At 37.9% G+C, this 26,857-nt stretch overlaps 1 protein-coding gene across 4 annotated transcripts in view; it reads left to right on the top strand.

Annotated features, from left to right (window-relative positions):
• The window catches only part of ESCO1 (establishment of sister chromatid cohesion N-acetyltransferase 1), a 77,261-nt gene continuing 50,404 nt past the window's right edge, over positions 1-26,857 (top strand). For 2 of the 4 annotated variants that reach the window (XR_015242484.1, XM_025931076.2), the window contains exons 1-3: positions 1-393; positions 21,968-22,085; positions 25,399-25,668. The gene's annotated coding sequence lies outside the window, so the exon portion shown is untranslated. Of the gene's footprint in view, positions 394-532; positions 615-21,967; positions 22,086-25,398; positions 25,669-26,857 lie in introns of those variants that run through there. The other 2 variants (XM_086682594.1, XM_086682595.1) reach the window with 2 other exon arrangements.

The raw sequence follows: 26,857 nt of genomic DNA, 5'->3' as shown, positions 1-26,857 counted from the left end.
CTTCCCGGCGAGGCGCCCACCCGCGGTGCGTGCACGCGAGGCCTCCCACCGCGCCTGCGCTGAGGGTGAACGCTGCCTTGCTTTTCCCCGACGCCCAGCGGTCCCGGCCGGGGTAAAAAACTGCGTGACACGCAGCGAGCGTGGCGGCCATCTTCCTCTTCTGGGCACGTCAGCTGAGCCTGTTACGGCTGAAGAGGAGCGTTGCGCAAGCGCGCCTCAGACGGTCACAGGTAACTCCCATCTGACGGGCGAGGCGTCGCCGTCGTCGCCGGAAGTTTGGCGTATCTGCGCCGCGGGAGAGGCGGCGGTCGCGGCAGAAGCGGCTGTCTCCTGATACCCGGATGTGAGGCGATTCGCTGGCTGGCATTGGACCCTCGGCCAGGAGTGAGGAAGGTACGCTAGCTTTCCGACTGTCCCCGCCGCCTACTGTCGTGCCGCCCGCGTCCTCACGTCCCTTTTGCCAGCCTCTCCGGAGAGGCTGGACGATCCTCCCCCCACCCCCCCCGTCCCACATTCTGTGTCGTTTTGCATCGTACGCTTCTTGCTACTTCTCTGTTCCGGGCTCCTGGAGGCGCTGGGAGGGAGTGGGCGGCTCAGAGTCACTGTCGCCTGAGGTAGGCAATCAACCTGCGTGTCTCGGCTGCCCAGTCGACTCATCACCTGCTGCTGCTTGGTAGGCGGTCAGAGGTAATAAGGGGCCATGACCGAGGACCGGGTCAGGTCAGGGCTCCCAAGGCGGCCGCGAGGGCTTCCGGAGCCCCGAGGGCTTCCATTAAGACTACTGGGGCGGTGTCGCCGCTGGCCGGCAGGTAGCCCCCGGCCTCGTCCCCGCCCCTGGCGTCTTTCCTTCCCGGCGTTTTTCCCGAGCCAGCCTCACCAACCATCGCGGATTTGCGGTTTCTGCAGCTTGCTCCCTTGCCTTCGCCACTGCCCGCTGACCCGACCTGAACCTTAAGGCCTCTGCAGGCTGTGATGTGGGGATCTTGGAGGGGAGCAGTGGCCTGGGTCCAAGGTCACAGAGTAATTTGGGTTGGACATGAGGGTCTGGTAGGGCTGTTCTGGAGTAGAAATGGGTGCGTTGAGGGCCATAGTGAAGTTTGTAGGGATAGATGCGAGCAGAAGGGAATTGGGTCCTCTATTTTTGTCACTGTTCATAAGATTATTTACAACGGGGGTTTGTTTTACTCAGGCAGAGTAGAATAGCAACGCCAAAAACGAGAGAACTCTCCCACTCCTGCACTCCCAACCTCTTCCCATCCCCCCACCTCTAAATGTTGAGTTCTGAAAACCCTGCTGCAGGTACTGTATTTTCCGGGAGAGGAGGGCACAGTGGGGGGAGAGGAAGGAACTAAATCGTTGTGATTTGAGAGGTACTGTGAACTTTGTTCTTTGTAGCCTTTAGAATTGAAATGGTATTCTTATACAGCAGGAAGTAATTGCAGCACCCAGTATTTAAATAGTATTATCACATGATATTTTAATAAATAGCCTTTGCAAAAACCAATAAAAGGGTACTACTTGGTGGAATAGTAAGATGTGGGTGGGTTTTGTTTTTTCCTCTTTAATTTTTAAAAAGCTGATAAAACACGGATTTCAATTTAAAACCTTGTTGCAGTGGACTGTACTATATTCAACCTTTGTATTAGGTCCTTAGTTTCTGCGTTACATAGGGCATCTACCACAATGGAACTGTTTTTAATTTGAAAAACTTAAAAATTCTTACTATGGAATTAGATATTAGAGTAGGATGAAAAGTGCTTGAAAAGCAGTTAATTTGGAAGCTGCAAATTCAGGCCTAGAAACGAGAAAACTCTAACAGACACTTCTCCCTTTCAGGCAGAATGAAGTGTATGCCCCCTTAGGTTAGATGTATGACTTCAGAAGTACCCTTCTTAGGACGAAGCTTCTGCCCACCTTACTCATTCCTGGCCAAGGAAAATTTTGCTGTCATTTCTCATTGAACAGTGTGAAAATTCTGTAGTGAACAATAATTTTTTTAACATCAGCCTCATACAAGGTTTTGTACTAGGCATTTAAATTGATAAATTATGCTTCCAGAAGAAAGGGAAAAGGGCCCTAATTAATGAATGCCTTTATCCCCCCCCCCCTTGCTGGATAGAGTTTTTTAGCTTGGTATTTATATTATAGAACAAATTGATTGTATTTTTTAAAAATATTTTTTAAACTATTCATTTTGAGAGGGGTGGGGGAATAGGCAGAGAGAGGTAGAGCCCCTTGCTGGGCTCAAAACACGGAACCATGAGATCACCAAACCAAGATGTACCGAAACCCAGTCCAACTGAGCCACCCAGTCACCCCACACGTTGATTGTATTTATTGTAATAATGAAGGTAGCTGGCATTGCACAATTCAAAAGAATGGACTGTTAAATAAGTAAATACGTTTTCATGACTTCTTTTGGCAAATTTATGTTACATACAGAGTTCTTATTGAAGGTGATCAGAATTCAGATGGTAGTTTGAAATCAACTCCAGTAAAATTGTTGTTATAAGTAATTGACTTAAGAACTATATTACCCCTTCTGCAGCCCCAATTTTTCTGTGCATCCTTTTCTTGGCACATTTGAAGTTCTTTGGCTCTATTTCTGTGTAAGTTGTGTATTACAACTGTATTATACTACTTTAGTTACTTTTGGTAAACGGATCATTCAGTTAACTTGGCCATCCTTTCTTTTTTTGAGGGGGCTGTATCTTATGCTTAATTGTGTTACAGTACATCTGAAGAAAGCAAGATTTATGTCCTCTGTTCTCTTCAGCTTACTTTAAACATTTATGGCTGCATATGGGGGATTCATAGAGATGAAGACTCAATATAAATAAAAGTGGGATATTAAGTATTACTTTAATGAAGTGGTTTTCAGAGTTTTTGGTTAGGATCCCTTTACACTCTTAAAAATTATGTAGGATTTCAAATAGCTTTTGTTTATATTGATAATTATTGTATTTTAAGTTAATATATTCATTAAAATAACTGATAAATTACAGGCTAATATAAATAACATTTTTTAATTTTGAAAAACAACCATTTTCCAAAACAATTAATTTTTTTCAACTTAAATTTTAGTTATAAAGCAAAAAACATTAGTGAAAGAATGGCAACTCTTTTACATTTTTGTAAATCTCCTCAATGTTTGGCCTAATAGAAGACAGCTAGATTCTCCTATCAGCTTTGCATTCAGTTATATGTTCTGGTTGAAGTATATGAAGAAAATTCAGTTTCACATCAATATGTTGGGAGGAGTGCTTTAGTAATCTTTTCAGATAATTGTGATATTCTTTGATTCTATAACAAAACTCAACAAATAGTAATATATTTTTTTTAAACAAGTGGTAATTTCTTAAAGGTTAGCTGCAACGTAGAATCTGAAACCATTTCTATATACTTTTTGTACAACGTTGTGTTAAAATTCATTGGTCTGTTTTGCACTTTGAGTTGATCTTTTACTCAAGAATGATTTGGAGCTAACGAATCTCCTGAAAGGATCCCTGGAATCCCCATGGTCCCACCTTGAGAACTGCTTTAGTGTAAATAATTGAATAGTTTAGAATTAACGTAGTTGTTAAAGTTGAAAGGGATGATGATAATATGGAAATGAAATTGTCCAGCAGTTAAGTGAAACCAGGAGTAACTAAGGTAAATGTTTTCTTTTTTATAGGAAATATTATTGTATCAGTAATATTCTTATAGTTATTATTATAGCTGATATTTAACAAGTGCTTATGATGTGCCAATTATTCTAAGGACTTTATATTAGGAAATGTTGCTTTTGTATCATCTTTATTGATGGTTAAGAGAAAGGCAAATATAATTAACTTTTTTTTTCCTATAGATAGTATAGTTTTTCTGATAAATGTTATTCTTTATAATGCAGATATAATTCCATTTTATTTTATGTTTTTTTGTAAGCTCTAGGTCCCAATTTGGGGCTTGAACTAATGACCTAGAGATCAAGAATCACATGCTTTACCAACTTAGCCAAGTGCTATCTATTTTATTTTTTTAATCTTTTATTATTGATTGATTGATTGAAGTAAGCTTTAGGTCCCAATGTGGGACTTGTACTCATGACCCAGTGGCTTAATCATTAAGCATCTGACTTTGGTTCAGGTCATGATCTCATGGTGTGTGAGCTTGAGCCCCGCTTCGGATGAAAAAAAAACCAAACAAACCACAAACCAAACCACAAACAAAGAAACAAGCCCTGCTTCTCTCCTTCTCCCCGCCACCCCCCTCCCTTGTGGAATTCTCTCTCACTCTCTGCCCCTGGCTCACTTGTGCTCTCTCTTCCCCCTCCTTCCCCCCAAAAGAGTCACATATATAGTTCCAGATATGTACTGCTTAAATAATTTTCCTCCAAGGTATTTGAGGTTAGGGAATATGCCTAGCTCTAGCATCTGTCACTGTATATATTTAAAATATAATAAAGTTTTAGGGGCGCCTGGGTGGCTCAGTCGGTTAGACGTCCAACTTTGGCTGGGGTCATGATCTTGCGGTTGGTAAGTTTGAACCCCACTTGGGGCTCTGTGCTGACAGCTCAGAGCCTGGAGCCTGCTTTGGATTCTGTGTCTCCCTTTCCCTGCCCCTCTCCCACTTGCACTCTGTCACTTAAAAATAAATAAACATCAAAAAAAAATTTTTTTTAAATACATAAAGTTTTAGAATATTTTCACTCAGAAAATTCAGTTATTGAATAAAACAAATATTAGGAACTTTTAAGAAGATAATTTTGTTATTGTGAAAGTTTGAAGTTTATTTTGTTAAATCAGTTCAATTAATATTTGAAAGTTTGTTGTCACTAAGTGAAGTCACTAAGTGAGGCTTTTTTCAAAAACAAAAATAGATAATTTTCAAGACAAATTTAGGCTTACTTTAAATATTTGATGCATATTAAAATCCATATCATTTCATATTCACTTTTTGGTACAGCTTTATGGAGATGGTATATTAACAGAGTTGTACAACCATTGCCACTGTCTAATTTTACAATATTTTTATCATCCCCCCAAAATGCCTGTACTAGTATGTCACTCCTCATTTCCTTCCTAGCCCCTTAGTACCACCAGTGTATCTGTTTTTATAGATTTGTCTGTTTTGGACATTTCATATAAATTGAATCATATAAACTACCTTCTTTTACTTAGCATAATGTTAAGGTTAATCCATGTAGCTTGTATCAGTACTTTATAGCTAAATACAGTCTATTACATGTTATCAGTACTTTATAACTAAATACTGTCTATTACATGTGTATACCACATTTTGTTTATCCATTCGTCAGTTGATGAACATTTAGATTGTGTCCACTTTTTGACTATTAAGAAAAATACTAAGAATGTGTACAAGTTATTGCATAGGTGTATTCAGATTCACTTTTGAGCTTTCCCAGTATATTTTACATCAATATAAACAGTGTATAGTTTTTTACTTCACAGCTAATAAAGTGTGTTCATTTCTGATATGAAAGATTCAAAGATTGGATAAATATATAAGTAAAATGTGAAAGTATTCATTCTTTGTGTGCCCTTTCATCTCCCAACTTTTACTGCTGTTGATGTTTTAATGTGTATTGTGTTTTGTCTGTTAGTACAGTGGTACATGACATTCATTTATCTCTTTCTTAGAAAATTATATGTAGCTATGCAGCTTTTATACCTTTTTTTTTTTTTTTTTTATGTTTATTTACCTTTGAGAGAGAGTGAGAGAGAGTGTGCACATAGCAGAAAGACCGAGAGGGAGAGAATCCCAGGCAGGCTCTGCACCAGGCTCAACCCCACAAACTGTGAGATCATGACCTGAGCTGAAATCAAGAGTTGGATGTTTAACTGACTGAGTCACCCAGGTGCACTCCCCCACCCCCCTTTTTTTAAAAGTAAGTTCTATGTCCAGTGTGGGGCTTGAACTCACAACTCCAAGATCAAGAGTCACATGCTGTACTGAGGAACCAGATAGGTGCCCCACCCCCAACTTTTTAAAAAGTAAACTCTGTCCCCAACATAGAGCTCAAACTTAAGATCCTGAGATCGAGTCACATGCTCTTCTGACTGAGGTAGCCAGGCACCCCCATGTCTAACTTTTTTAGAAGTTTAATTAATGTTGAGTTTTACTGAATCACTATTACCAGTCTATTGAGAAAATTACAGGAATTTTGCAATTTGTTTTTCTATCAAGATGACTAATTCTGAGAACAGTTTTTACAGTGGTATTTCTGCTTTTCTTCTTAAGATAGAGCTTACTTGATGATAGTGGGTGTCTTGTTGCTAAAATATTATTTATTGGGGAGTACTTCCTAATTAAAAAAAATTCTTTTTTAAGTTTTATTTATTTTTGAGAGGGTGCAAGAGAGAGAGAGAGAGAGAGAGAGAGACAGACAGACAGAGGATCCAAAGCAGGCTCTGTGCTGACAGCAGAAAGCCTGATCTGGGGCTTGAACTGATGAACTGTGAGATCATGACCTGAGCTGAAGTCCAACGCTTAACTTAACCCACTGAGCCACCTGGGTGCCCTTGTTCTTCCTAAATTTTTGATTCCCAACCATATATGCCACTTAAAATGAGTTGAAGAGCATGTTTCCCACATATTTTGGAGCCATTTGTGTAATAGATTTAGGCTTTCAATGTTTGGAAAAATTTATTAGGGACAATATCTTGCATTATTGTGTGTGTTTTCTGTTGCATTCTCTGTTAATGGTCTTTTGTGGCTTCAGTTATGACACGTTATGTGTTTCTGGTTAGCAGTAATTGGCTTAAACTTTGTTATTTAATTTTTTTTAATGTTTATTTTTGAGAAAGAGAGACAGACAGAGCTTGAGCAGTGGAGGGGCAGAGAAAGAGGAAGACACAGAATCTGAAGCAGGCTCCAGGCCCAGAGCTGTCAGCAGTGAGCACAGAACCCGACGTGGGGCTCGAAACCCACAAACTGCAAGATCATGACCTGAGCTGAAGTCGGACGCTTAACCGACTGAGCCACCCAGGGGCCCTTAAACTTTGTTACTTAAAATGTTTTTTTCATCTCTATTTTTGGGGTGTGTTTAGAATGTAAGAAATACTTGGATTACCTTAGATAGTGGGTGAGTGAATTGACACACACAGAAATAAGAAAGAGAAGACTCTATTTATAGAGCTGGATTTTGTGGAAGAAAATAGGAATCACCAAACACTAGGCCTCGAATATAGTGCAGGACTCAGAAAGTTGCTGAGAATAGTGTAGCTCCGGTATTTGGCTTACCCAGCAGATACTGCTACTAGAGGAATTAAAATAAGGTAAGCCAGGGCCTTCTGGGTGGCTCAGTCATTTGAGCATCTGATTCTTGATTTCAGCTCAGGTCGATCTCATGGTCGTGGGATTGAGCCCTGCATTGGGCTCTGTGCTGAGCATGAAGCCCAATTCTCTCTCTCTCCTCCACTGCCTCACCCCGGCTTGTGCGTGTGTGCGGGCATGCGTGCACATGCTCTCTCTCTCTCTCTCAAATAAATAAACATGAAAATAAAGCCAGATGCTCACACGGGTGATTTTTGTCTCCCAGAGGACCTTTGTGATTGCCTGAAGAATATTTGATTTTCAGAACTGAGAGTGGAATTGAGAGGTGTACTGAGTTGGATTTTACAGTAAATCTTTTGATGGAGTTAACTGCACTTTGACCTGGCTGGAAGTTTCCAGTGATGTTTGAAATACTAAGAGCAGATTAGGTAAAATAGTCCTAAGGCTGTGTAGAACAAAGCTGTTTTCATCTTATGAAGTTTTTTTGTTTGTTTTTTTTTTGTTTTGTTTTGTTTTTTTTTTTTGGTGAAGGAGTTACATTGATGTGATAATTATTTTATTTGGCTGGTTGATGCCCTATAATAATAGAATTCTTAAAATTCAGTCATCTCTGTATCCTTCAATCAGTTTTACTTGGTACTAATAGACTGTGGCTATGCTCATGCTCTGTTAAAAATGCTAATTTGTTTTAATTTAGGCTTGTTACGGGGCTCCTGGGTGGCTCAGTGGTTAAGCATCTGGCTTTGGCTCAGGTCATGATCTCACGGTTTGTGAGTTCGAGCCCCGTGTCGGGCTCTGTGCCGACCGCTCAGAGCCTGGACCCTGCTTTGGATTCTGTGTCTCCCTCTCTATCTGCCCCTCCCCTGCTCATGCTCTGTCTCAAAAATAAATAAAACATTAAAAAAAAAAAATAGGCTTGTTACATCTTTTTTTGTGTATGAATTGTGTGTGTGTGGTGCATGTGCATGTGTGTGTGTACTACTTTTGGTAGCAAAACAAATTTTTGTATTATTTTGGGTAAGTTGTCTTTTGCTGCATTCTGGGACAAAAAATATATATACCAATTCTTTGAAAGCAGAGCTGTTTCCTTTGCCTGGAACACTTTTTAGCCTCAGGTGGGAATATGCTTAATGCATTTAAGAAATAATAGCAAGGGAGCCAACCTAACTGGAGCAGAGTGAGTAGGGACAAAACCAGGAAGTAGTTAATAGTTAACATCAGCCTTTGCTTTTACTCTGATTGAGATGAGAAGTCACTGAAGAGTTTTGAGCAGAGAAATAACAGCCTGACTTGAGTTTTAAAAGGATCATGTGGCTGTTCTGTGGAGAAGCTGAAGTGGGGAGGGAGGAGCAAAACTGAAGGCAGAGTTAGGAATTAGGAAGTTGTTGGTAAAAATCCAGGTGACAGATAAATGATGACCTGCACCTGGGTGGAAGTGGTAGTGATTTTAAGTGGTCACGTTATGGATGTGTTTTGAAGGTAGACAGGATTTGTTAATGACAAATTGCATAAGCTTAAGAGAAGAATTGGGAATGACTGCACAAAGTTTTATGTTGGACACTCAAGGATGAACCTGCCATTTACTGAGATGAGAGTCCTTTGAAAACTTTAGATTTAGGAGGCAAGATTAGGAGTTCAGGTGTTAAAGTTTCAGATGTTTAGTAGCCAATAAAAATCTCTCTGTGGGTAGTATTCCTATTAATTTAATTTTTTTGTACTTGAATTGTATTACATTCTCTTGCATTTCTAGACTTAAAAAAAATCTTCTCATTTTCTTTGACTTGTTGAGTCGGGGTAAATAATTTTCAGGATTTCCATTTTGGTGAGATTTTAAAATAGATTGTGCACTCTAAATTTAAAAAATGGCTAAAACCTTTATACGTCAATAGAGGAGACCTGTTGGATGCCAGGATACACTGACAGAAATGAAATAAGAGTGGAGAACTTTTTCAGAACTTTCACAGTGAATCTTGTGTATTTTTAAGGTCAAATAGCACTAACAGCCTTACAGTGACAAATCTCATTCCATTCCTAACCTTTCCCTATCCCCTAATACCTTTCTCCAGAAGCTACCACTTTTATTCTTCTAGCTGTTACTCTTAGTATCTAACTCCATATTTTTGGTGGTATGCAATAACTGCTGTATTTTGATTTATCAATTTCAGATGTTACTTACTTTCTGCCTTCTTAGTTAAAAATTTAGCTCTCCTGCTTCCTTCCCCATATCCCCTTAAAAGAGTTCTATTTCAATTGCTGGTTAAGCCAGTAGTGAGTGTTGTTATAACTATGTAAATGTTTTACTGCTGAGCTGAGTATTCTGAAACTATATCTCCGCCCCCCGCCCCCCGCCCTTTTACCCCTTGCAGTTAATAATTGCCTTGCTTTTCTTTTGTCTAATATTTTAAGGTGGTAGGGCAGGAGCGCCGGGGTGGCTCAGTCGTTTGAGTGTCTGACTTCAGCTCAGGTCATGATTTCATGGTTCATTAGTTCAAGCCCCATCTTGGGCTTTGCGCTGACAACTTGGAGCCTGCTTCGGATTCTGTCTCCCTCTCTCTGCCCCTTCCTCACTTGCTTGCTCTCTCTCAAAAACAAATAAACGTTAAAAAAAAAAAAAAAGGTGCTTGCACAGTTTCCCCCCCAAATGTCATATGCCTGACAGTCAGATTTTTCATACTCAAAATCCACTCCCTTTCCTGTGTGCACTCCCACTAGCCTCAAGGTTCCTTTTGGGATTCTTCAGCCATCTGTTTGATTATAGACTGGTTGCTCTTTTGACCTATTCTCCAAGGTGTTTGTATAATAGATACTGCTACCAGCAATATTTTACCTCACATTCTTTTTTTTTTTTTTAAGTTTATTTATTTTGAGAGCATGCACACATGTGAATGGGGGAGGGGTGGAGAGAGAGATAATGAATGAATGAATCCCAAACAGGCTCCATGCTGTCCGAGCAGAGCCAGGTACTGGGCTTGATCCCACAAACCAGGAGATCATGATCTGAGCTGAAATCAAGAGACAGTCGCTTAACTGATTGAGCTACCCAGGTGCCCTTTTACCTCACATTCTTACCAATACTTTGTCTTCTTAAACTTTAAAATTTTAGCCATTGTGGTGTTTGTCCATTGCCCTGTTGAGTTTCTCTCCTCTTCTCCCCCCTTCCTTCCTCCTCCTCCTTTTTGTGATGAACTTGTTTAAATTTCTTGTCCTTTTTTCCTTCCGTTGTCCATTTAATTGATTTGTAGGATTTTAGAAAATATCATCTTTGTGTACTAATACTTTGTAAGTTTCACCTTTCACATTTTGTGTCTGTATTCAATTTGGCATTGACTTTAGTATATGGTACAAAGTAGGAAACCAGTTTTCCTCCCCCCCCCCCCCCCCCCCCCCCCCCGTTTGTCTCAGCACTGTTTCTTTAAAAAATCTATTTTCCCAGCTGTAGTACTATTTGTCTTAAAGCAGTTGACCGGGGCTCCGGGGTGGCTCAGTCAGTGGAGTGTCTGACTTCAGCTCAGGTCATGATCTCATGGTTCATGGGTTCGAGCCCCATGTCGGGCTCTGTGCTGACAGCTCAGAGCCTGGAGCCTGCTTCTGATTCTATGTCTCCCTCTTTCTCTGTCTCTCTGTCTCTCTCTCAAAAATTTAAAAAAAAAAATAAATAAATAAAAAAGCCGTTGACCATACATTCATGATGAGTCTGATTGTGGGCACTCTGCTTTGTGTCATTAGTCTGTTCCATTGTTCTATTTGTCCTTCAGTATAACACATTACTATGGCTTTATTGATTTTAATTAATTAATTTTTAATTTAATGTTTATTCCTTTTTTGAGAGAGATGGAGAGTGAGTGGGGGAGGGGCAGAGAGAGAGACACACACACACACACACACACGCACGCACGCACAGAATCCGTAGCAGGCTCCAGACTCTGAGCCATCAGCACAGAGCCCGACGCGGGGCTCGAACCCGTAATCTATGAGATCATAACCTGAGCCAAAGTTGGACATCCAACCAACTGAGCCACCCAGGCACCCTGATTTTATTAATTGTTGATGTCTGGTAGGGTAAGTTCACGTATCTTGTGGTTTTTTAAAAGTATGTTTTCTTATGCTTTATGTAGAATAGATTTTCTTTCTTTTTTGTGTGTGATGTTTTTATTTTGAGAGAGAGAGAAAACGGAGGCAGGGCAGAGAGAGAGAGAGGGACAGAGGATCTGAAACAGGCTTGGTGCTGACAGCAGGGAACCTGACATGGGGCTCCAACTCATGAACCATGAGATCACGACCTGAGCAGAAGTTGGACACTAAACCGACTGAGCCATCCAGGTGCCTCATTTCTTTTTCTTTTCTTTTCTTTTTTTTTTTTAAAGTTTATTTTCAGAAAGAGAGAACGAGAGAGAGAGTGAGTGCATGTGCACGTGGGGGAGGAGTATAGAGAGGGAGAGAGAGAATCCCAAGCAGGCTTTTAAATACTTATTTTGAGAGAGGGATAGAACGAGTAGAATAGGGGAGAGAGGAAGAGAGAGAATCCCAAGCAGGCTCCATGCTGTCAGAGTGGAGCTCTACACAGGGCTCCATTTCACAAACTGTAAGATCATTGAGCCAAAATCAAGAGTTGATCACTTAACGGACTGAGTCACCCAGGCGCCCCTTGAGGCAACTATTCTTGAGGCATTTTGCAGTTTTCAAGATTCTAATGCCAGAAGATAACAGGCTCTTCAGCTCTAAGATACCGGGTTTTTTTGTGGTCAAATCCATCATCTGTAGGTTGACAAATAATTACTGTTTGATAACTGGGGTGCAGAAATGATTTGGAGCGTTTATTATAGTGGAGGACATACATTATATAAGCATACTTCCTATATAACTGATAAATCCTGTATTAGAGGTATAATAAATATTTGTGCATTGAGTAAAGTGCTTTTTGGGAACATAAAAAAGAAGGCACTGTTCCTCCCTGGAGGAACTGACTTTTGTTCCTGAGTACATGATATTTACATATCTGGTGTGAGTTTTGTTTGTTTGTTTTAAATTATTTTTTTATGGGGGTGCCGGGCTGGCTTAGTTGGTTTAGCATGCAACTCCTGATCTTAGGATTGTAAGTTCAGACCCCATGTTGGGCATAGAACTTACTTAAAAAAAAGTAAGTTATTTTTTATGTACTGTATTTAATATGAAAATGCTTCCACTTGTTAGGTATTGATTTTGCTATTTTGTGAAGAGAAAAACTTGTTATTTATCAGTAAGTTATATTTAAAAGCCAATTAGTACTATATCAGATTTAATTGTAACTTTAAAAAGAACTTTTTTTAAAAGTTTTTTTAATGTTTTTTTTATTTATGAGAGAGAGAACATGAGCAGGGGAGGGGCAGAGAGAGGGAGACAAAGAATCTGAAGCAGTCTCCAGGCTCTGAGGTGTCAGCAGAGAGCCCGACGTGGGGTTTGAACCCACCAGCCGTGAGATCATGACCTGAGCTGAAGTCGGATGCTTAACCGACTGAGCTCCCCAGGCGCCCCAGTATTTGTAGCTTCTTAAAAAGATCTCCAACCCTGAAAGCCTCATAAATTTTTTTTTTTTTTTTTTTTTTTAGCCAAATGGGTTTTTAAATGTGCATTTAGTATAATGCACAGTTTAAGATAGTAAAGTTTGATAAGTTTGGACATATGAACACTGTGGAGCTAACACTCCAAGATAAAGGACATTTCCATCACCCCCAAAAGGTCTCTTGGAATGTATTCAGGTATGTTCCTGACTCCCGGTAATCACTGTTGGGTTTTCTGTTATTATAGATGAGTTTTGCCTCTTCTAGAACCGCATATAAGTGGGATTTTGCAGTGTTTGACTTCCTTCCCTTAACATAATGATTTTTAAAAATTTCGTTCATGTTGCATAAACAACATGCTTATGTTTGTTTTTTTCTCCTAAGTATTCCATTGCATGAAAATACCACAGTTTATTTTTATATACTAGTAATTGATGCAGGGAGTTGTATCCACATTTTGGCTATTATGTGTAAAACTAATAGAAACATTTTTATATAGGTCTTTTTGTGGTCATATGCTTTTATTGTTTTTTCATATGTTTTTATTTTGGGTGGTAAATAGGACTGGAATTTGAGTCACAGGGTACATGAAATTTAACTTTATAAGAAAGTACCAAATTTCCTAAGTGTTTATTTTATTTCAGCCCAGCAGCATGTTCTTAGAGTTCTATATTCCACAACCTCACAAATACTGGATTTTGTCAGTCTTTTAAATTTTAGCCATTTTAATGTGTTTGTGGTGGTGTCTCATTGTGTTTTTAATTTGCATTTTCCTGATGACTGATGTAAAATACTTTGTGAGATCCTTATTGGCCATTTGTAAATTATCTTTGTGAGGTATATATTCAATTCTTTTGCACATTTTAAAATTTGGTGGTTTGTCTAAATGTGTCTATTTCTAGACTTTTTGGTCCATTGATTTGCCTTTTTTCACATTTTACACTCTTTATTATAGCTTTCATCTCTGTCATTTTCTCTCCACTCCCCCTTTTTAAATTTAAATTTTAGTTAACATACAGTGCAGTATTGGTTTCAGGAGTAGAACTCAGTGATTCATTACTTACGTACAACACCCAGTGCTCATCACAACAAGTGCCCTTCTTAGTACCCATCACCCATCTCACCCCTCTCCCATCTCACCCCTCTCCCATCAACCTATAGTTTTTTCTCTATCATTAGGAGTCTCGTGGTTTGTTTCCCTCTCTTCTCTCCGCACCTTCCCACATGTTCATCTGTTTTGTTTCTTAAATTCCACGTAAGAGTGAAATCATTGGATATCTGTCTTTCTCTGATTGACTGTGTTCTAGCTCCATCCACGTTGTTGCAAATGGCAGGGTTTCTTTTTGACGGCTGAGTAATATTCTGTTATATATACACCACATCTATCCATTTATCAGTCAGTGGACATTTGGGCTCTCTCCACAGTTTGGCTATTGTTGATAATGCTGCTATAAACACTGGGGTGCATGTACCCCTTCAAATCTGTATTTTAAAATCTTTTGGGGGAATACCTAACAGTGCAGTTGTTGGATCGCAGGATAGTTCTTTTTAGTTTCTTTTTAATTTTTTTAAAAGTTTGTTCATTTTGAGAGAGACAGAGAGCAAGCGGGGGGGGGGGGCAGAAAGAGAGAGGGAGAGAGAGAGAATGTGAAGCAGGCTCCCAGCCATCAGCACAGAGCCCAACTCAGGGCTTGAAACCATGAAATGCGAGGTCATGACCTGAGCCGAAACCAAGAGTCACTCGCTCAACCGACTGAGCCACCCAGGCGCCACTATTTTTGGTTTCTTGAAGAACCTCCATAGTGTTCTCCAGAGTGGCTGTACCAGTTTGTATTCCCAACAGTGCAAGAGGGTTTCTCTTTGCATCCTGTCAACACCTGTTGTTTGTTGTGTTGTTAATTTTAGCAATTGTGACAGGTATCAGGTGGCATCTCATTGTGTTTTTGGTTTGTATTTACTTAGTGATGATTGATGTTGAGTATCTTTTCCTATGTCTGTTAGCCATCTGGATGTCTTCTTTGGAAAAGTGTGTGTTCATGTCTTCTGCCCGTTTCTTAACTGGGTTATTTGCTTTTTGGGTATTGAGTGTGATTATATTATAGTAAATTTTATTATAGATTATAAGATGTAGGTTTTTTTGTTAGAAACTTTTTACAAGATTGAAGAATTTTATTGTTGGGGTCAAGATAAATCAAGTTCTAGCTTTTTTTGATTTTATTCTAGAACCCTTAAATTTGTTAGTATTTCTGTTTGTCTTTAACCTTTTGATGATTTAGGGAACATTTTGATCTATTCATGAATGGATGGATGGATGCTATTGCCCCTATTTATTTATTTAACCTTCTGTTTTTTATGACTATAGTCATAGAAATAATCATGACTTCTTCAATACTAGGCACAAATCCAAGATGGTGACTGTAAGTCAAGGACAATCAGATTTTTTTTTTCCTCCTGTGAAAATTCCACTTCTTCCAAGTGCATCTTACACTTTGTGTTACATAGGTATAATGTAATGCCTGCTCTGTGTTCTGCCAGTTCTAAAGGATATAGAAATTGTAATTGGATGGTTTGTTAATAACAAGCATGAAGTTCTCAAGATAGAAACACAGGTCTCTGTGATTAGCAAAGCCCCCTTTGCCCCTTTTAGTGTTCATGGAGAAACCCAGGAAAAATGAAAAACTGGAAGCCTTGGATTGATACTTAATTCCTTCCTTTAGAAGCTACTCCACAGGGAGCAGCTAGTTTACAGAGACTTTGCTACTGAAGAATGAGAGACATGGTAGTAGAAGGATGTAAATAGCTACTTCTTAAAGTTAGTGTTGTTCTTCTCTTTATGGATTTTGGACCACTATACAGGCTTGAGAAGTTTGGACGAAATGGACAAATTCCTGGAAAGAAACTGAGTCAAGAATATAACTCCGATACAAAAACTAGACAAGGACATCACAAGTAAAAGAAAGTACAGATCAATATTTCTTATTACACAAAAAATCCTCAACTACATATATACATACTGAATCAAAGAGCATATAAAAAGAATTATGCATCATGATGAAGTGGGATTTATCCCAGCAGTGCAAAGTTGGCTCAGCATATGACAAAGTAATACACTAGGTTAAAAGAATAAAGGGGGAAAAACTCACATGATCACCTTAGCGGATGTAGAGAAAGCATTTAACAAAATCCAGCGCCCTTCATGATTAAAAACACTCAACAAATGAAGATTAGAACAGCATCTGTGAAAAGCCTGTCTCTAACATTATACTTGATGGTGAAAGACTGAAGGTTTTACTCTTAAGTTCAGAAATAAGACAAGAATGTTTGCTTTTGCCACCTTTATTCAACATTGTGCCGGAGGTTCTAGCCAGGACAGTTAGGCAAGAAAAAGAAATAAAGACATCCAGATTGGGAAGGAATAAAATAATTTTTGTTTGCAGATGACATGACCTTAGATATAGAAAATTCTAAGGAATCCACAAAAAAAGCCCAAAGCTTGTTAGTACTAATATATGAATTCAACAAGGTTATATGTTATAAGATCATTGTACAAAAATCAGTTGTATTTAATTCTAGACATGAACCATCTAAAAAGGAAATTAAGAAAAAAATTCCTTTTATAATATAATCAAAAGGAATAAAGTACTTAGGAATAGATTTAACAAAAGTATAAGACTTGTGCACTGAAAATTCTAAAACATATTTTGAAAAATTAAGGATGACTTAAATAAGTGAAAAACTATTTGTGTTCCAGAATGAGAAGACTTCATATTAAGATGATAGTATTCCTCAAAATGATCTACAGATTCAGCGCAATCCCTATCAAAATCCTAGCGACATTTTTGCAGAAATTGCTAAAATTAGTATTGCATAGCCAAAACAGTCTTGAAAAAGAAAAAACAAAGCTGAGAGACTCACACTTCCTCATTTCAAAAGTTAACTACAAAAGGACCCAAGAGTATACGATGAGGGAAATGACAATCTCCAATAAATGTTGATGGGAAAACTGGATAGCCACATACAAAAGAATGAAACTGGAACTCTATCTTAAATTATACACAAAAATTAACTCAAAATGGATTAAGGACTTGAGTGTAAGACCTGAAACCATGAAACTCCTGAACATAGGTGGTGAGCTTTTTGACATGTCTTGGTGATGATGTTGTTAATCTACACTAATAGAAAAAGCAACAAAAGCAAAAATAAACAAGTGGGACTACATCATACTAAGAACGGCTTCTGCATTGGCAAAAGAAACCATCAGCAAAATGAAAAGGCAGCCTACTGAATGGAAGAAAATATTGGCAAATTATGTGTCTGATGAGTGTTTAATATCCAAAATATATAAACAATCCAATTAAAAATGGGCAGAGGTTCTGAATAGACATTTTTTCAGAGAAGACATGGCCAATAGGTACATGGGAAGATACTCAACATTGCTAATCCCCAGGAAAGTGCAAATCAAAACCACAGTGAAATACCACCTTACACCTGTTGTTAGAATGATTATTATCAAAAAGACAAGAAATAACAAATGTTGGCAAGGATGTGGAGAAAAGCAAACCCTTGTTCAGTGAGGATGGGTACAGCCAGCATTGAAAACAGTGTGAAGGTTCTTTAAAAAATAAAAAACAGAACCCAACAATACTTTGGGTATTTATCTGGAGAAAACAAAAACAAAATTTCAAAAAGATATATGCACCCATGTTCATTGTGGCATTACTTACAATAGCCAAGATAAGGAAACAATATGTCCATCGATAAATGAATGGATGAAGAAAATGTATATGTACAATGTCCTGTATACACAATGTATATACAGTGGTTTTTACTCAGCCATAAAAAAATGAAATCTTAACCATTTGTGACAACATGGATGGACCTTGAGGGCATTATGCTAAGTGAAATAAGTTAGAGGAAGGCAAATACTACATAATCTGACTGAAATGCGGAATCTACAAACAAAAATAAAAAACTAAGCTCATAGATACAGAATGGATTGGTGGTTGCCAGAGGTGGGGGGGTGGGTGAAATGAGTAAAGGGGAAGAGGATTAAAAAGTACAAACTTCCAGTTATAAAATAAGTAAGTCATGGCAATGTAATATACAGCATGGTGACTATAGCTGATAATGTACATTTGGAAATTGCTAAGAGAGTAGATCTTAAAAATCTTCATAAGAAAAAAAGATTTTGGTAACTATGTATGGTGACACATTAACTAGGCTTATTGTGGTGATCATGTAGTAATGTATACAAATAATGCATTGTTTTGTTATATACCTGAAACTAACACAATAGGTTGATTATATCTCAACTGGAAAAAATTTACTTCAGAGCTACAGTAACTAAGACTTTGTGGTACTGACATAACCTGATATAGATCAGTGAACAGAATAGAGAGTCCAGAATTAAACCCATATGATTATGGGCAATTGATTTTTGATAGGATTACCAAGACAATTCAGTAGGTAAAGAATGGTCTTTAACAAATGGTGCTGTGACAGTTGGGTATTCACCTGCAAAGAATGAAGGTTTTACTCCTACCTTGTACCATATGTAAAATTAACTCAAGATGGAATGGAGATGTAAATGTAAGGTAAAACTGTAAAACTCATAGAAGCAAACAGATCTAAATCTTATGGTTTTGGATTAGGTAGTGGTTTCTTAGATATGACACATAATCACAAACAACCAAAGAAAAATAGATTCGTTGGACATAATCTTAAAGACTTGTGCATCGAAGGACTCTATCAAGAAAATGAAAAGATAAATAACAGAATTGGAGAAAATATCTGTAAGCCATGCATCTGCTAAGTCTCATATCCAGATAAAGAACTGTTACAACTCAATAATAAAAAGAAAAATGACCTAATTTAAAAAATGAGGAGGGGTGCCTGGGTGGCTCAGTTGGTTAAGTGTCCAACTTCGGTTCAGGTCATGTTCTCTGGGTCGTGGGTTTGAGCCCCATGTTGGCTTCAGTGCTGACAGCTTAGAGCCTGGAGCCTGCTTCAGACTCTGTGTCTTCTTCTCTCTCTGCCCCTCCCCAACTTGCACTCCATCTCTGTCTGTCTCTCAAAAATAAATAAAAACGTTAAAAAAAATAAAAATTAAAAAATACAAAAAATGAGGAAAGGATTTGAATATACATTTCTCCAGAAAAGAAATACAAATGGCCAATAAGGTCATGAAGAGATTCTCACCTGATTAGTCATTAGGAAGATGCAAATCAAAAGTGCAATGCGATCACCACTTCACACCTAAAAGGATGACTAAAGTTAAAAAAGATGGTAATAAATGCTGACAAGGATGTGGAGAAATTTGAACCCTCATTCTTGGCTGCTGGAGATGTAAAATGATACAGCTGATTTGGACAACAGTCTCTAAAGTTAAATACAGAGTTACCATATGGTCCATAAGTCATACTTCTTGGTATATAACCAAGAGACTTGAAACCTGTGTTCACACAAAAACTCATTAGAATTGTTCATAGCATTATTCGTGATAGCCAAAAAGTAGGAACAATCTGTCAAACATTCATCAACTGATACTAAACAAAATGGTATATTCGTGCTACAGAATAGTATTCAGCCATAAAAAAAACAAACAAACCAGGCATTACTGATACATGCTATAATGTTATTTGAACTTTGAAAACATGTTAAGTGAAAGAAGCCAGTCACAAGATGCCACATGTTTTGTGATTCCATTTATATGAAACATTTAGAATAGTTAGATCCAGAGACACAGAAAGTAGATTTGTAGTTGCCAGGGGCTGGAAGAAGAGGAGAATGGTGAATGACTTTTAATGAGCCATGATTTTTTTGAAGTCATGAATATATTCTGGAATTCGATACTGGCAATTCTTACACATTCTGAATATACTAAAACCTACAGGGGCGCCTGGGTGGGTTACTTGGATGAGCATCTGACCCTTGATTTTGGCTCAGGTCATAATCCCTGGGTTGTGGGATTGAGCCCTGTGTATTGGGCTCTGCGCTGAATGTGGAGCTTGCTTAAGATTTTCTCTTTCTCTTTCTGCAACTGTCCCCTGCTTGTACTCAACGTGCTTTCTTTAACAAACCAACACAACTCCTCCCCTCCCCCGCCCCCACTAAATTGTACACTATAAAGAGGTGAATTTTATGGAAAGGAATTCTATCTCAATTCTGTTAAGTTTTTAAAAAAATGATTTTAGAGTTAAAATATATTCGATGATATACAATCCAAATATTTTTTCTTCTCTATTTAAAAATTAAATTTTTTTATTAGAATGCACACATGCTCACACATGGGAGCTGGGGAGGGGCAGAGAGAGAGGAAGAGAAAGAATGTTAAGCAGGCTCCATTCCCAGCATGGAGCCTGACATGGGGCTTGATCTCTTAACCCTGAGACCATGATCTGAGCCGAAATCAAAGATGCTTAACCAACTGAGCTGTCCAGGCGCCCCTTACACATTTTAATATAATCAAATGTCTTATTTTACTTACTTATTTCAAGTTTATGTATTTATTTTGAGAGAGAGTGCACACAGCAGAGAGGGGCAGAGAGGAGAGACAGAATCCCAAGCAGGCTCTCCCCATCTGCACAGGGCCCAGTGTGGGGCTTGAACTCCCATTCCGCAAGATCATGATCTGAGTTGAGATCAAGAGTTGGACGCTTAACCAGCTGAGCCACCAGGCACCCTCATAATCAAATATTAATGATTAAAACTTGAGTACATTTTATTATGAAGTACTTGTGGGAAATTGGATGTACTCTTAAAATTCTCAGTTACTTTGTATCATGTCTTGTAAAATTGCTGTAGTAAAATATAAATGTTATTTTTGGTTTTTTGAAGTGGTCATTTTATATAAAGTTTAATTATTTTTGTTTTACTTCAATATTGGTTTCATTAGGATTATATTAATAAGTTAGCTCTGCGTTGCAGGAGTAGTATTATCAATTTGTTAACAGATGAGAGGATACATTTCAGTTCTTGATGCAAGATTTTATTTAGGGGTTAAAAAGAAAGGGGGATTTATTAAGTTGTATGATGCTATAGTGATGATTTGGTACGAAAGGGAAACTAAAATTGAAGTGGTCCTTAGAACACTAAATGAGTGATTGACAGTTACTGTAGAGTTGTATATCAGTTTATCCCTTTTCTAAGGCAGGTCCCAACTGTCGAATGTATTAAGGTATTTAGAATTTGGGAGGAAGAGATGTAAAAGGAGATAATTCATCATTTTAAAAATTATAATTCTTAGTGCTAAAATAATAAAGGAATATAAATGAGCTTTATTATTTTTTTGTTATTATTATACTTCTGGGGTTTAATCTTTGGTAAGTTTGGAGCTTCTCAGAAAATAAAAATTAAGTACGATATGTGTTAGCTATTCCTGTATAAGAAATTGTTCTAGGAAACCAATTTGATGATAAATTATATTTAAAAAAAAAAGGATAAGAGAAAGAAACTGCTCTAGAACTCAATGGCTTAATTATTCTTGAGTTAATTCTTGTTAATATTTAGTTAATTAATAGTTAATTATTCTTGATCACATATCTGTAGAGCAGCTATGGGTTAGGTGACTTAGGTTAGGCTTGCCTGGGCAGCTTTGGGTGTGGGTGGTCTTTATATCTCACTGTGGGTTGGGCTTAGCACCTCATGTGGAGTTAGGCTCACTTCTCCTCTTTGTGTTTATTCTGGGGTCTAGGCTGAAGGGTTGCCTTCATCTACCGGGTGAAACTCTTTTCATGGTGATGGCAGAGGTGCAAGAGGGCAAGCCCTGCTGCACAAAGAAATTTCAAACCACTGTTTGCATCATTTCTGCTAATGTTTCATCAGTCAAAGCAAGTTAGATGGCTAAGGCTATGGGTGCAGGGAAGTATACTCTGCTCACCATGAGGCCAAAGGAAGGCATGTGGCCAGGCTCAGCATCAGTTGGGAAGGAAAATATACTCCTTCTATGGAGCGAAGGTTTGGAGACAGTGATTATACTTGAAGATAAACCTAATCTATTATATCTAATCTATTAAAAATGAGATATGTGATGCTTTGCATTGTCATTAGGCAGTTGTTTTATCTAGCTTAGTCTTAAGTTGTTTAAATAGATCAGTTAGTAGACAATAGTATTTTTTTATTCTCATGTGTTTTAATAGATTGTTTTATTTTAGTTATAGGATTTTTTTAAGATTAATTCCCAAACACAAGAAGTTACTAGAAGCATCATTCATTGGAAATATCATCATTCAATTTAAAGAAACAGTGATATGTGATTTCTGGCTCAATAAGGTAAGTGGCTTATACTTTCATAAATTAGTGCCTTCCGATATGAATTAGTGTGCCAAATATACGTTCTATTTTCAAAGAAATATAACTTATATTTTAATTTTTTGACTAGCATATACGTCTACATAGAAAACATTTGAGTAGGTGTATAGTGAAAAGTAAGCTTTTTTACACTTCTGACACTTGGTTTTGTAGTTTTCTTTCCCAGAAAGCTTTACTATTATATTTATTATTATATATTATTAATATTAATAGTTAATAATATATATAATTAATAATATATAATATTATTTCCATACCTATTATATACATAAGTAAGCATATGTTTCTATACATTTCCTTTCTCCTACTCTTCTAAAAAGCAGCTATTTTTACCCTGTTCAACATCTTGCTTTTTTTGGTTTAACAGTGTTTTTTGATTGTAGGTGTAGATCCATATCAGTTACTTACAGCACTGTTTTTTGGACAACTTTATTATAGTTTATATACAGTAAGTTTCACTCTCAACCTGTACAATTTGGTGGATTTTGACAGATGTACACATTGTTAGAACCACCATTATAGTCAAGACACAGAAGATTTCTGTCACTTCCAAAAGTCTGTTTCTCCCTCTATCCCTGACCCTAGGCAGTGACTCATTTACATTCTATTACTGTAGATTACAGTTGACCCTTGAACAACATGACTGGTTCCACTTATATGCGGGTTTTTTTTTTTTAGTAAATACATTGAAAACTTTTTTTGAGATTTGTGGCGCTTCAAAAAAACCCAGATGAACTATGTAGCCTAGAAATATTGAAAACATTAACAAAAAGGAGTCTCGTGAATGCATAAAATATATGTAAGTTATTTTATTATTTACTATCATAAAATATTGATGTTATAAAAAGTTAAAATTTATTAAAATGTGCACGCGCACACACATACATTGTATCATTTGCTGTCAAAAGAAATGTAAACAGAGATGCAGTATTAAATCATAACTGCATAAATACTGTATTACTGTAATAATTTTGTAGGCACCTCATGTTCCTGTTGTGGTGAGCTCAAGTGTTTGAGTCTGCTTTAAACATCGTGTGATGCTAATCATCTCTGTGTGATTAGTCTCTCCAGTTAAGTTACGTATTACAGTAAAAAATGATCTCGATGGTTCTTGCATATTTATCATCGTGTTTAGTGCAATACTGTAAACTTTGAACAACACCATGGGACCCATACAGAGTGCTACTAGTGATGCTGGAAGTGCTCCCAAGAAGCAAGGAGAAGTCATGACATTATAAGAAAAAATTGAATTGTTTGATGAGTACCATTGATTTGAGGCCTGCAGCTACAGTTGCCCTCCAGTTCAAGATAAATGAATTTAGTGTAAGGACCATTGTAGGAAAAGAAAAGGAAATTCGTGAAGCTGTTGCTGTAGTTATGCCAGAAGGCATAAAACCTTGTACCTTTTGAAATAACCTTTTTATCTTGTATTGAAATGCAGCTTTTATGTGGGTGCAGGATTGCTATAAGAAAGGCATACCTATAGACTCTATCTAATATGATCTGAGAAAACGCAAAGTCATTATATGACAACTTAAAGCAAAAGGAAGGTGAAGATTCTAAAGCTGGAGAATTTAATGCCAGCAAAGGATGGCTTAATAATTTTTGAAAGAGGTTTGATTTTTAAGATGTCAAGACAATGGGAGAAGCTGCTTCTGCCAACCAGGAGGCAGCAGATAAGTTATCAGATGCCATTAAGAAAATCACAGAGGAGAAAGGGTGTCTGCCTGAACAGGTTTTTTAATGCAGACAAAAATGTCTTATTCTGGAAAAGAAAAATACCAACAAAGGACATTTATTACTAAGGAAGAGAAATGAGCTTCAGGATTTAAGGCAGGAAGGGATAGGCTAACTCGTTTGTTTTGTGCAAATGCAATTTGGTTTATGATCAGGACTCTCCTTACCTATAAAGCTGCTAATCTCCAAATCTTGAAGGGAAAAGAGAAACACTAGCTGCTGGACTTTTTTTTTTTTTTTTTTTTAACGTGATCTCTACATCCAACATGAGGCTCAAACTCACAGCCCAAGATCAAGAGTCTCGTGCTCTACTGACTGAGCCAGCTAGGTGCCCCAGACTTTTGGTTTACAACAAAAAGGCCTGCCTGGATAATGAGAACCCTTTTTCTGGTTTGGTTCCATCAATACTTTGTCCCTTAAGTCAGGAAGTACCTTGATAGTAAGATACTGCTCTTTATTTCAACGTTTATTTATTTTTGGGACAGAGAGAGACAGAGCATGAACGGGGGAGGGGCAGAGAGAGAGGGAGACACAGAATCGGAAACAGGCTCCAGGCTCTGAGCCATCAGCCCAGAGCCTGACGCGGGGCTCGAACCCACGGACCGCGAGATCGTGACCTGGCTGAAGTCGGATGCTTAACCGGCTGCGCCACCCAGGCGCCCCAAGATACTGCTCTTTAAAGTTCTTTTGATCTTAGACAGTGTGCCTGGACACCCAGAACCTCCTGAGTTCAACACCAGAGGCATCAAAGTGGTCTGCTTGTCCCTAAACACAACATCTCTGATTCAGCCTCTAGATCAGCCTCTAGGACCTTTAAGGCTCATCACACATGATACTCTATATACAGAATATTTAATGCTGTGGAAAAGAACCCTAATAGAACATCATGAAAGTCTGGAAGGATCATATCATTGAAGATGCCATTGTTGTTTATAGAAAAAGCCATGAAAACTATCAAGCCTGAAACAGTAAATTCCTGTGGGAAAAAAATGTGTCCAGAAGTTGCGCATGACTTCATAGAATTTACAACAGAGCCAATCAAGGAAATCATGAAAGACATTGTAGATATGGCAAAAAATGGTGGGGAGTGTGAAGGGTTTTAAGATATGGATCTTGGAGAAATTGAAGAGCTAATAGATGCTACACAAGAGGAGTTAACAGCTGACTTGTTAACAGAAGATAAACACATCTGAACCAATGCCAGAAAATGAAGATGTGGAAACAGTGCTGGAAAACAGATTGACATTAGACAGTTTGGTAGAAGCATTCCAGTTATTCAAGACTGCTTTTGACTTCTTATAGGACGTGGACCTTTCGATGATACAGGTACTGAAACTAAAGCAAATGGTAGAAGAAGGATTGGTATTGTATAGAAACATTTTTAAAGAGATGAGAAAACAAAAATGTCAGGCGGAAATTAGTGTATTGCTGTAAAGTTACACCAAGTGTGCATGCCTTTACTGCCTTCCCTTTCACCTTCACCTCTTCTGCTGTCCTTGAGACACCAAGACCAACCCCTCCTCTTCCTCCTCCTCAGCCTACTCATTGTGAAGAGTGAAAACAAGGATGAAGACATTTATGATGACCCACTTCCATTTAATCAATAGTAAATAATCATCATGGCATACAGTTAATAAACTTATCTGTTGTATGTTTGTCTTCCTGTGAAAATCTAATAACTTGTGGCAAGAACTGTATGAGACATTTTTCTTTCATCATCATCATCATTGCTTAAGTATTCATCGTATAGAAAATCATGTACAAGACTTGTATGGAAGTGGATAGCTTATCCTTACATAGGCATAAGGTGAGTGATATTTAATATGAAATTAATAATATGTTTTCTTACTGTTTTATAACTTTGCTTTCAAAGAATTACGTTATGTACTATATGCTTCTCTTATAATTGGAGAAACTGTATATTAGCCTATCATCACAAGTAAGTGATTTTTTAAAAAATGTGTTTGCAGTGTTATGATATGATTGTAATACTGTATGACATAAAAATTGTATAATGATTCATTAGTGTATATGCTAGGCCAGCATGAAGCAGCTGATCAGTTATACTAGGCTACTGTAAAGCAATTATATTGCTGCCTCATTAGTACACGAATTGTTATACCTATAAATAAGTAGGAATTTCTTTTTCACATTATCTTTTCATTTTTGATGTCTAGTGTTAGTGATAGCACATAACATTTACAGTGTTTTGTATCATTTAGGACAAAATTGATGTAGGTTCTGACAGATGATTCATCTTGTAAAAGGATGTAAACATATCAATAAATGCAGTACTGTAAATTTATTTTCTTAACATTTTATTTTCTCTAGTTTTATTGTAAGAGTACGGTATATAATACATACATATAACACAAAATATGTGTTAATTAACTATTATTGGTAAGGCTTCTCATCAACGGTAGGCTATATTAGTAGTTAAGTTTTGGGGTAGTCAGAAGTTATATGCAGATTCTTCAACGTTTATTTATTTTTGGGACAGAGAGAGACAAAGCATGAACGGGGGAGGGGCAGAGAGAGAGGGAGACACAGAATCGGAAACAGGCTCCAGGCTCTGAGCCATCAGCCCAGAGCCCGACGCGGGGCTCGAACTCACGGACCGTGAGATCGTGACCTGGCTGAAGTCGGACGCTTAACCGACTGCGCCACCCAGGCGCCCCAGTTATATGCAGATTCTTGACTGCACTGGGATTTGGCACTCCAACCCCTGTGGTGTTCAAGGGTCAACTATAGTCTACTTTCTCTAGAATTTCAAGTGGAATCCAACATAATGTACTCTCTGGGTCAAGCTTTTTTCACTCACCATAATGGTTGTGAGGTTCATCATGTTGTTCCAGAAGTTTGTTCTTTCTGTTGTAGAGTAATTTTCTATTATATATTGATATATCAGTCCATTCACATGACCTTTGGTGGTTTTTTTTTCCCTTCAGATTTTGGTTATTGTGCATAAAGCTGCTTTGAAGATTTTAGACCACGGT

Source organism: Puma concolor, chromosome D3 (genome assembly GCF_028749965.1).
Source record: "Puma concolor isolate L17-30 chromosome D3, mPumCon1.1.hap2, whole genome shotgun sequence".
In the NCBI taxonomy this organism is placed as follows: Eukaryota; Metazoa; Chordata; class Mammalia; order Carnivora; family Felidae; genus Puma; species Puma concolor.
This window is presented reverse-complemented; position numbering and strand designations above follow the sequence as displayed.